The 9,483-nt window shown below is 43.8% G+C and overlaps 1 long non-coding RNA gene across 1 annotated transcript; it reads right to left on the bottom strand.

The window, feature by feature from the left end:
- Positions 1-5,754: 5,754 nt before the first annotated feature.
- Positions 5,755-8,883, bottom strand: LOC146799155 (uncharacterized). Its single transcript, XR_014969241.1, has 3 exons — positions 8,604-8,883; positions 7,052-7,162; positions 5,755-6,105 (listed from the first exon to the last, which is right to left on the bottom strand). It is a non-coding gene; the product is annotated as an uncharacterized LOC146799155 (long non-coding RNA).
- Between the last annotated feature and the right edge of the window lie 600 nt (positions 8,884-9,483).

Here is a 9,483-nt window from a genome sequence, read left to right as displayed (position 1 = left end):
GTGGCACATCCAGCAGTGCCAGAAAGTTCTCCTCCCCAGTTTGGGACTTCTTTTCTGTTAGCGCCAAGGAGGAGAACATTGCTATATGCGCAATTTGTCGGCAAGGTGTTCGGCGTGGTAAGCTTGGTACAAACTATGGTACCGGAGGACAAGCAAGTCATCTCAGAATACACCACACTATTGTGTGGGAGGATCACCTACTTAAGTTAAAAGAAAGTAGGAAAACTAAACCCTTTGAAGTTGGTCAGGAATCAGGGAGCGATATTATTGTGGTGGCAGGTGAAGAACAGGGAGGCATTTCTAGCCCTGTCTCCAGTAGTGCAGTCACTGCAGTGGTAACGCCCACATCCTCCTCAGTAACATCAGAGTGGCACCGCAGTAAGAGCCATACTCAGAGTGTGGGTGAGACACCAAGGCGACCGGCGGCGAGTACCTCAATGAGACAATCTGTGTCGTTGAGCCTTAGTGGGTTAATGGCACCACTAAGGAAAGTAAGCCAGCCTACCATTGACAGCATGTTTAGGTTGGAGGGGCAGTTCCAACGCAACCACCCAACGGCACGATTGTACAATGCGAAGCTGGCTAAAATGTTAGCGCTGGACCTTCTTCCTTTTTCATTTGTGGAAGGGGTGGGTTTCCTTGAATTTGTGTCTGCCATCTGCCCGAAATGGAAAGTTCCAAGCCGGTCCTATTTCGCAAGAATTGCTGTTCCGGCACTACATCATGATGTGCTGGAATTGGTTGGACAAGCTTTGCAGAAGAGTGCTGTGCACAATATCCACCTGACAACAGACATGTGGACCAGTTGCCAAGCCACAGATTACATGTGTATCACTGCACACTGGATCTCTTTTGTGGGGGTTAAAGATCAACTATCTGCACGAGGTGTTGTTGACACAGCTGCGATTTTTGAAGGTACTCGGAAACATGCAACTGTAGCCATGTTCGCCATGGAGAAATCTCATACGGCTGAAAACATTTTAGAAGAGTTTCGCACCAAGGTTTTGGAATGGCTGCAGCCCAGAGGGCTTGGTATTGGTTTTGTTGCCACAGACAATGGCAGTAATGTACTTAAGGCCATGGAACTTGGTTCCTATTTCAGGGTTCCGTGTTTGGCACACTGCATAAACATTATAGTGCAAGACTTTCTGAAAAAAGAACCCATAGTAAGCAATTTACTGTCCATCTGCCGAAGAATATGCACTCATTTCAGCCATTCTTTTAAAGCTCGGAAGCAGCTGAGGATCCTCCAACGTGAGCGTAGGGTGCCAGTCAAGGCACTCATCCAGGAGGTGGCAACACGTTGGAACTCAACGTATTACATGCTTGATCGTCTGTACGAACAGCACAGGTCACTCAATGATTATGTCTGGTACAGAAGCAGTGATGCTAGTGTTAAAGGCATGACCCTTCAGAGGGAGCAATGGACCCTAATTCAATGCCTGACTGAGATGCTGTCTCCTTTTGAGGTCTTCACACGTGAAGTCAGCAAGGAGGACTGTACAATGGGCCAAGCGATCCCATTGTTGCAAATGCTAGAGCATGAGCTGAATAATGTGTCTGAATCCTACAAAGGTGTAGAGGACAGAAGGCAAGCCCATGACTTGGTGGAGAGCTTATCCAGGCGCTTATCAGAAAATGTAAGGATACAAAATAAAATTTTGTCACAAGACCATTACATTTGTGCCACAATTCTGGATCCACGTGCAAAATTAGGACTATTCCTTTCTTTTTCCGACACTGATGTTGCCCGCTACAAAAGTTGTATAGCTGAAGCAGCCATCAAGTTTGAAAACGAAGGGCTGCTAATTAAAAGCCCGCCACATCAACCCACAACAAGTACTGATACTGAAGCAGGCCATGCAGAATCAAGTGCAACTTCGTCGGCTGAGGGCAGTGCGGTTGGCTCACAATCGCAACACTCACCATCACCATCGACTACAAAAACAATAACTGGATCATTCAGCCGAGTACAATCATTATCAGATTGGTATGTAAAGATGGGCCGTAAGCACAGTGCTGATGCACAGAAAAAACAGCACAAAAGCTTACCAGCAGCAACCCTGAACATTGAGCGGATGGTCCAGGCCTATCTGGACGACCCAACAGAGGTGTACGTTGATCAAAACCCAGTGCAGTATTGGTATAGGAAAAGGTCTGAATGGCCACAGCTCAGCAGGCTGGCAATAAGCTATCTGGCTTGCCCTGTCGCAAGTGTCTCTTCCGAACGTGTTTTCAGTGCTGCTGGTTCCATTGTAACCTTGAGAAGGACCAGTCTATCTCCCAAAAACGTGGAGAGGTTAACAATGATCAAAATGAATCAGCACTTCATACCACCGAATTACACAATGCATGAATCAACAGAGGAAGATGAGGACAGCGGCTCAGGTGACGGAAGTATTGTGTCAGATGATTACCTACTACTGGACGATCCCCCAGAGTTTGAGGACGAGCTATACTTCCCTGACAATTAGGCTCGCACTTACTGTCTTCCTCCCTTTTTTCCCCCTTTGTTTGTGTCTGTTGTTCCGGTTATAAACTTGTGAATCGCAACCAATGCATTATCACCGTCTTCTAATCTTCTAATTTAAGATACAAGTTTCAGGTGTCTGCCATTTGACACTACAGTCCTCAGAATCCAGCTCCTCCGCTCGATCATACTGCATCTCCTGGTCAATTCCATTTCCCTCATGAATGATGATTGGATGATGGTAACAACAAACTCAAACTTTCCTCGTCCTTCCAAAACAAGTGGACCATGAATCTGATGACTTCTATAGCTATCCTCCTTCAGAGCCGAGAGAGACTGGCCATTAACTGAAAATAAGATGCAACAGGTAATGATTGATGCCATGCATTGTCCGCAGAAAAGCAGACTGAGTGATGTAGATTTTGTTGTGTGTGTTGCGCATGAATGAATTGATGTAATTGTGCACTGCCAATAATCAACTTTCTACAGAACACACTAGTAATTACTAATTTTCCTCTTCTGGCAAACAAGAAATGTGTACTTCTCTCCTGCATCTTGGTGATACATTGCTTTTAATTCAATACAGGAAGGGCACTCACTCAATCTGCGCAATGCAAATGACTGTGACTTAACAGCACCGTCCATCATGATGATGGCGAAAGAGACGGCCTGCAGCGTTAACAAGATGAGATGCAACAGGTAATGATTGATGCCATGCATTGGCCGCAGAATAGCAGACTGAATGATGTAGATTTTGTGGTGTGTTTCGCATGAATTGATGTAATTGTGCACTGCCACTAATCAACTTTCTACAGAACACACTAGTAATTACTAATTTTCCTCTTCTGGCAAACAAGAAATGTGTACTTCTCCTGCATCTTGGTGATACATTGCTTTTAATTCAATACAGGAAGGGGACTCACTCAATCTGCTGCGCAATGCAAATGACTGTGACTTAAACAGCACCGTCCGTCATGATGATGGCGAAAGAGACGGCCCGTTAACTTAAGATGAGAAGTAACAGGTAATAAATGATGATAATTAATGGCATGCATTGGACACCTGACTCTGAGCTATTGATCTTTGTGTTTGCGTTGTTTGTTGTGCACAAAGTGAATGATGTCAAAGTGTACTAGTGTTAATCTATCTTTCTGTACACAATAAAGAATGACTCAAGTCAGTAATATTTATATTTCTACTCTTGTTGTGTTCTAAAAATTACACTTGTACTGCAGGCCGATCTTCAGTCAGTAGAAGTATCAGAGCTGATGATGAAGTCAGGAGGATGTTTCATGAGTGGCATAAAACGGAAAAGCCTAAAGGTAAACACGTGAACCACAACCACAGCACACCCAAATGTCTGTGTAGAAGTTGAATAGAGTGTAGCGGTGGGATGACTGCAGTGCATTGATTTTACTAACTTTAACTGTAAAATGCTATGTCTGGAATGGATAATGTGCTTTGCGTTTGTCCAACTCTTTGAGAGAAAAAAAAAAAGGACTCTAAAGTGTTAACGTAGGATGTGCTAATGGTAAGCACTGTGGGCCTGATCTCTCCTGTTACTGTTGAAGGTCTATGCTGGAAACAGACTACAGTAGAGATGATGCATATGCATACATGCCACCTCGGAAAGTGTTCTTGTTGCACTACACCATCACTTGTGCATTTGTTTTCACTTTCTTTCTGAATATCCCCTTTGGTTTTCAATCTAAAATTACAGGCCGGGCCTTGTCCAAAACTTTGTAAAACATTACAATGCATATTAATTACCTTACCAATCAATCACCTTTTTATTCCAGCCGGGCAGTGGCGAGTGGTGAGGCGACACACCCAAGATTGATGGACGAGAGGAGCAAGAGGAATGCCGAGATGCAAAAAACCAGTCCACATTTTTGACCAGGATAACACAGTAACAGTATCCACTTTTCACTTCTTTTAAATAATTTGATTAATATCTTGTATACATTCTTTACAACAGTGTGTTCTTGGAGTTGTTATTATCAATCATCATTACGTTTGCTCTGTGTTTACGATTCTTCACTACCAATATTTAAAATTTCTATTTGCTATCTGTTAAAGTTTTAAGGCCGGAACAGAACAAGAAATAGAAGTGTATGTAATCCGGGTCTCATCATGCATGCATTTCCTTTTTTATACCTTAACATATGGAATGGATATGGTATGGTAGTCTTCAATGATTGTCGTTTGTTTGTCTATGTATGCATACTGTTTTTCTATGTCAAACCTTTCCCAAAATCCCCCTTCCCATCCAATCAACGGACCCTAACCCTCTTCCCCCGGGCTGTGTGACTTATTGTCGAGGTGTAACTAAATTAAATGTACACCAATACTTAATCACACACTTGCTGGGGCGGATGTGGTGAAAGCAACACTACTTCAATTTCAATGCAGAGCGATGATCTTCTTCTGCTTGCCCACCCATGAGTAGGATATTTCACAGGTTATTTTATTTAACAAAGGAACATATACCTCAGCATGAATTGCCGGCATTGATTTGATTTGTTTGTTGTCATTCCTCATATACAGCACTAACTGTTAGACTGTAGGCATAGCCAAGTCGACAAAACTATAGTTTGTAACTCTGTCTAGTAGGCTATCCTCATAATATCCAGCATTCATTTTTTTTGTCAAATATTTGAGCATATAATTGTTGCTCGGTAAATTCTGTGATGTACTTCATTCAACTACTCCTCTAACAGTCTCTCAAAGGCGATTGACTATCTCCTTTTCTTTTTTTGGAAATGCTGCTACCCTGCCAGTGTATACTACTACTATACTACCACCACCACCCCAATCATGGCATGTATGAAAAAGGAAACCATCTTCACCATGCAGCCAGTGCTGTGCCACAGTTGGACATAAACATCAAGCACCGGTAAGAGAGAAGTTTGGGGGAGGCAGAATCAATAATGGACATGTTGTCAATGATGTCAGTTTCAAACACCACTCCAAAGAATGCATAGTAGGACCAGTCAATGAGTGAGGTGTGTCGCATCTATCTGTTTGTGTCTTATACAGTCAGCAAATTATTGAAATCAAACACACGCTATGGGCGGCCATGCACCAGCAAAGAAACAGTGTGATGTAAAACAGTTACCCCACCTACAAAACATTAACAACATTGCATGTAACATAGAAAAATATATTTAATTGACCCTAACAAATAAACTAAACCCACAAAAGCTGACCCACCCCCCTCCCTAACCCCAACGACTGTCCATAGAAATAGAGAACGCCCCAACGAGTGAGGAAACAAACAGGAATTAAAAAAGGGGCAGTGACAGGGACTAACTGGTGGGGCGGGACTGGAGGAGGACACGAATCTGGTCCTCTAAATGGGCGACGCGGCGTCTAAGGCCGCGGCAGTTGCAACCACAGTGGGGGGGGGGCACCGGAGATGGCACGGTGGCGGCGGGCAGCCGCCAGACGGTGGCGCCGTACCGCTGGAGGGCGGTGGCTGGGGCCCGGGGCACTGGAGGAGGCTTCAATTGCTGCTGCACTCTCCTCCTCCTCCTCGGCTAGGACCACCAGCCGCCGGTATTCCTGCTGGATTGCCTCCAGCTTCCGGCGCCGTGCCTTGGCGGCCAACTCCTTCCGGTTGATTTTCGGAGTAGCTGTGTATCAAAAAGAAAAAAACAAGACAATTGTAAAATATAGTCTTAATAAAACAGTAGGACAAGGTAATTATTTATACACATAGTGGCATGGTAGAGTAGCACTATAAAATAAAGCACAGTAGTACATAACATTTTAAATGTCGCCCGTCCTTCTTCCTTCCACCTGTCTTACACTTTTTAGTTGAACAGTGCACCAGGTGCTCTTCTCCATAAAACTTTCAAAGCGGAGTTGAAATCAGATAGATGAGGCCATTGGTTACTCAATACTCTGGCTCCTAGTCCTATACCAATTAAAGGGAATTCTAGTCTTCTAGTTCACTCTTCAAACGTCCCCAAGAACTCATACTTACTTACGACATCGGATAGCGGGCGGACTTTGTCCGCCCGCCATCCGACTGCTAAAAAGGGTGGGGGTCCCGTGGGGACAATTAATTAGGATGATGCGCCCGGCACAGTGACGCTGAAAGCAATGCTAAAATGTTGTGCTGCTTTTCCAAGCACAACATGACGGGCCTCGCACGGAGCCTGTCACGTTTTGCTTTGAAAGTCGGGGGGTACCATAGCATCGGTAGGTACCCTCCATGGGGGCCCCCAAGCATACTCTGCAATGTGTGCATGCCTTTCCGTGGCGGACGGTAATGCCGCCACGCAAAGGCATTCCAAAATGCAGATTATATGGCTGCCGGTGTGGTGAGAGAGACACCACCGCCATATTGAACCCTTTTCCGCCTAGACATGTCTGAATATTTTCTACAGGGATGGCGGGAGGTTTGCCCCTGCTGTGACGGCAGTGAATTCCAGCCAGCCCGGCGGGGGCAATACGCCCACCATCCTAATGGGGCCCTAATTCACAACTTTACAGTATACATATACATACAGTACACCTTTGCAGTGAGTGTGCTGTCAAGTTCAACAATAGTTAAAGATTATGAATCTAACTTACCACCGCCTGCCACTGGTGCTGCCACTCCCCCTCCGTTGCTATCTGCAACTGCCGCATCCTCGCCCTCTGCGTCGCCTTCGCTGGCCCCAGCAATGGTGGTCGGTAGTGCGCCTAGAAAACATTACACATTTATTAGGCAACATATACACCTCCCCCCTATTGATCAGTAGCAAGGTTGAAAAATGAGTTAATACTAACATAAATCACTAGTACAAATCAGGTAGTAGTAGAGTAGACACTAAGTTATATGATCATTGTAGCATTTGCTTGATTAGCCCTAGCCATGCACATGTGACGTTACCTTTACCTTGCAGCTTCTTAAGACACCTTTGAGCCCACATGACCTGCCTCACACTGCTACTGTCTAGTCTACGCGCTGCGTACAGGCGGTCAACAAACATTAACAAGCCACTTTTTTAGGAAGAACTGGTGTACTACTGTTACTGTTAGTCCATATTGCTTATCCATATATGCTACACTTTTTGGCACGGCTGAGAAATGCTTGCAAGTTGCAATATACTAACGCACACCATTTCCTTTTTTCGCATTACAGACGCAAGATTCGCTTCTACGAACCAGAGCTTCTGAACGATGCACCAACTACCAGTACTAGGTTCTTCTGAGGTGAGGGGTCCCTTCACTCACATCTTCATTTATAAATGTATATAAACTAAATTGCTGTGGGATGGTGGTGCTGCCTTCCACCACTTCAGTTATCATGATTTAATTCCCAACTGTATTAGTGTAACAATGTATTTTGTTTTAATGTTATTGATTTGCCGGTTGGTGCTGCTAAGATAACAGTGTACAGACCTTCTCAAATTGAAATAAAAATTTTAAACTTACATAGACTTTGTGGTATTTGGTGTGGAGTGGACTAACTTACACGATTGAGCAAATTAAAGTAAGGGTGTGCATGTGAATTGCTTCCACGACAGAGGTTGGGTGTGTTAATGTTCTGGGTTGTCTACTTGTTGGTTGTCTTGGGGGGAGGGTTCCGAGACCTAATAGGTATGACAAGACAGTACTATAGTCAAGCAGTGGAATTGTGGTGGGTGCGGAATTTCTGATTGAGGTGTGCAAGGAAGGTCCAACCTACCATCACCAACATCCTATTTTCTGGTGCAAATGTATGTGCAAGATCCCTACAACAGTTGTATGTCCTATAGGGTATCATATCAAAATATTAAGAAATCTGGTAGGGCTGTTGCTGTGAATTTTCAAAGCCTAAACATCAACAAGAGTAAAAAGTAGTACAAGACAACGACCCAACGGATTGTACGAGCTACTGGTGAATATGAGTTTTATATTACAACCTTTCACAAAGAGTGGCACTGGGCAAGACTAGCTACTACAGTACAGACAGACAGACTGATAGTATGTAGTAGTACTCAGTCATCATAGCGGAGGCAGGGATAAGCTTTTTGAAACCGTACAGATCGAAGGATAATTGGTGGTAAAAAATAGCATTTGGAAACACACTATAGTTCGGGAGAAATGGGGCAGTAAAAGTTATGGAATAAGAAATATTATTAAAAACAAGAAGACTTACTGGGGCCAGCAGAGGAGCCCTCAGCGGTGTCCTCCTCGTGGTGTTCCTGTCCCGCCGACTGCCCAGTCCCTGCCCGTCTGCCCCTGGGTGCTGATGAACAGGAAAGATATAAGAAAGACAAACATTGATGGATGGTGTCAACTTAAGCAAATACAATTTTTTTCAACAACGGTCAAAAAACACTAATGTAAACAATTGCAATAACTACATTGACCGATCTCATCTGGTCAACATGTAATATCGGGGGATTCGCAGTTCGACTACTTAAGTTACTATTTATCAACAGTAATCCATTCTTCCATTCTGATTCCAGAAAACTAAGTTACAAGTAAGCCTAAGTATTAGTACAACCTACCACCCAACCTAGCCCACCTATTCCAGGCATGCCAATTGTACATTAAGTATGCATTTCGACTGTATTCCTCAACAATGTGTATGATCCAATCATGGAGGACACATTAACATGACTACATTTTTTGTATATACACAATTTTGGTTTGATTGATGCTCATCTGCTACTGCTAAGTAACTGCAAAGCCTACCTCCACTCATTGAACAAACTAGAAAGGTTCTAAAGACTGGCGTACTAGCAGCACGTCACGTAACTGAGTGAGGGGGCATCACGCATACCACTAACCAATTAGAAGCTCATACAAAGTACCTAAACCTATGTATCAATCCGCCCCTATCTATTAGTGACAGGACAAAATAAGGAGTGGACATGAGTCACTGTAGCATTACGTAACTTAATTTCTCTAAAATAAACTCGTAAAGAATCACGCTAAGCAAGCGCAAACGCAAAGCTGCAAACAAGTAAGATTAGTAGTAGCGCAGAAGAGCACCTGTGTCATAATCACAGAAGACTTTTAAACATTATTAA

This window comes from Triturus cristatus, chromosome 9, assembly GCF_964204655.1.
Source record: "Triturus cristatus chromosome 9, aTriCri1.1, whole genome shotgun sequence".
NCBI classification, from domain to species: domain Eukaryota; kingdom Metazoa; phylum Chordata; class Amphibia; order Caudata; family Salamandridae; genus Triturus; species Triturus cristatus.
Note: the sequence above shows the minus strand (reverse complement) of the source record. Positions and strands in the feature narration are given on the sequence as shown.